At 37.4% G+C, this 2,500-nt stretch overlaps 1 protein-coding gene across 4 annotated transcripts in view; it reads left to right on the forward strand.

Moving 5' to 3' along the window:
* The window catches only part of LOC135225653 (caskin-1-like), a 1,822,025-nt gene that overhangs the window by 1,447,719 nt on the left and 371,806 nt on the right, over nucleotides 1–2,500 (forward strand). The window lies entirely within an intron of this gene.

Raw genomic sequence — 2,500 nt, forward strand, 5'->3', positions numbered from 1 at the left:
AAAATGTCTAATGATATTTTACTGTAGGTAAGATTTTGTTCTTGATCATGAGAGCTTAAGGGGCTTTCAGAATTTAGCGGATGTTTGAAGTTGATTGAAAATGATAATGATCATTTTACTGAAAATTCAACAGAGGCCTTTTTTCTGTCACTCAACGTTGGAGGCGGTGCTGATGATTATGGGTTACGTTATTGAATAACAATAATATAATAATAATAATAATAATAAAGACCTGTCCACCTTTTAGTTTCATACAATCTCTCATTAGATGACCGCCTGCGTGTGTCGAGACGTAACAGAGCAAAATGCACAACAAAAGCAGAATATGTTTCCATGTCCTTTGTTCCGAAATTTCTTGTGTCATCTTAACTGCAGACGAGAAGAATAAACAAGAAAAATAGTGAACTCTCTACAAGCGAATTGCCGTTGAAACAATAGTTTTTTAATAATAATAATAATAATAATAATAATAATAATAATAATAATAATAATGGCATAATAATGGCAATGGCTACAGAGGGGAGAGCTCAAGAAGGGAAACTGATAATGAATGATAACAGACGGCCGGCCACAAGGATCAGGCCCTAAGAACCAGATATGTTCAAAGAACGATAGATGTAAATAACATCTCTCCCATATGTAGGAAGTGCAATACGAAAAATGAAACCATAAACCACATAGCAAGCGAATGTCCGGCACTTGCACAGAACCAGTACAAAAAGAGGCATGATTCAGTAGCAAAAGCCCTCCATTGAAGCCTTTGCGAGAAACACCAGCTCCTTGCAGTAATAAGTGGTACGAGCACCAACCTGAAGAAGTGATAGAAAACGACCAGGCAAAGATCCTCTGGGACTATGGTATCAGAACAGATTGGGTGACACGTGCAAATACTAGACAGACGTGACGTTGATTGACAAAATCAAGAAGAAAGTATCACTCATTGATGTCGCAATACCATGGGACACCAGAGTTGAAGAGAAAGAAAGGGAAAAAATGGATAAGTATCAAGACCTGAAAATAGAAATAAGAAGGATATGGGATATGCCAGTGGAAATTGTACCCATAATCATAGGAACACTAGGCACGATCCCAAGATCCCTGAAAAGGAATCTGGAGAAACTAGAGGCTGAAGTAGCTCCAGGAATCATGCAGAATAGTGTGATCCGAGAAACGACGCACATAGTAAGAAGAGTGATGGACTCCTAAGGAGGCAGGATGCAACCCGGAACCCCACACTATAAATACCACCCAGTCGAATTGGGATTGAACTGTGTAGACAAAAATAAATAATAATAATACTTTTAGGAGGTGAACATTATTTATTAGACTGAAAAATGTATGAAAAGAATTTAATGGTGAATGTATGATAGATAAAAGGAGATATGATTGAGAAAGAGTAGTTACGGTGTTGACGGTAGTTTGGTAGGGGTCATTGGAACTTTTTTTTTTTTTTTGCGAAACATGGTAGAGTTACAGGTCTGGTACAAATGTATGCCATACAAGTGCTGTGTCACATACAGCTGCATATCTACAAGTATGTTGTGAACGTGAAAAAGAAAAGTTATGCAATGAGTAAAGCATTTAGGTGCGTAATTTTGATAGAAGTACTGAATGGAAGATGAATAAAAGTTTTCAAGAATATCTTAGAGAAGTGATTATAAATTTAGTTAGGTTAAATTTATAATCATTTATGGCCTGTAGCATTATTTAAAGGTAAAGGTTAATCATCTCTGGTTTAGCCACATGTTAAAAAATATTCGTGCACCTGATTTTTTTTTCCTTTTTGAATTTGAAAGTTGAATGACACTTAGATGCTGACGCCGTTGAACTTATACCTCTGTCTTACCACTTGTAGTTCCTCTTCATAAAAAAAAAGCTGTTTATAAGTCATGCAAAACTCGAACATCATTATGGAAAAAAAGTTAGTTCCTGAGCCAAGGGAAAATTCATAAAGTCGGGACGGAAGCTTCCCACCGACTGAGATCCAGTCTGCTGACTTGACTGAATTTTATTAGAAATTATAATGAACGTGAATTCCAATACTTAAGGACTTCACTTCTTTTTTACCTTTTTTTCAGAGAGGGTGCCGGGTACGTCGGTCCTTTTAGAAAAACGGACTGCGGGATTGTTGACCTCATCGACAGCTCGTAGTTAAATGCGTAGTGAATAAGTTAGTCAACTGCTCTTGAAAAATTAGACACTTCAACAAACAAACAAAAAATAAATAAATAAAAAAAAACTGGGAAAATGACTTAACCAAAAAAGACTGGAGGTTTTCCTCAAGACATAGAAGGACAAAGAGAGAAAGAAACTTTTAACGAGAGAGAGAGAGAGAGAAGAGAGAGAGAGAGAGAGAGAGAGAGGAGTGGGGAGTGGGGGGGGGGGGGGGGAACCTGTCTAAAGCTCCCGTCCTACAACCTTGGTAGAAAGGGGAGAGAGCAGTCCTAAACAAGTGGTGGAAAGTCTGCGAACAGAGAAAACTAACGGAAGAAAAAAAAAA

The sequence above is a fragment of the Macrobrachium nipponense genome, chromosome 13 (genome assembly GCF_015104395.2).
Source record: "Macrobrachium nipponense isolate FS-2020 chromosome 13, ASM1510439v2, whole genome shotgun sequence".
Classification (NCBI taxonomy): domain Eukaryota; kingdom Metazoa; phylum Arthropoda; class Malacostraca; order Decapoda; family Palaemonidae; genus Macrobrachium; species Macrobrachium nipponense.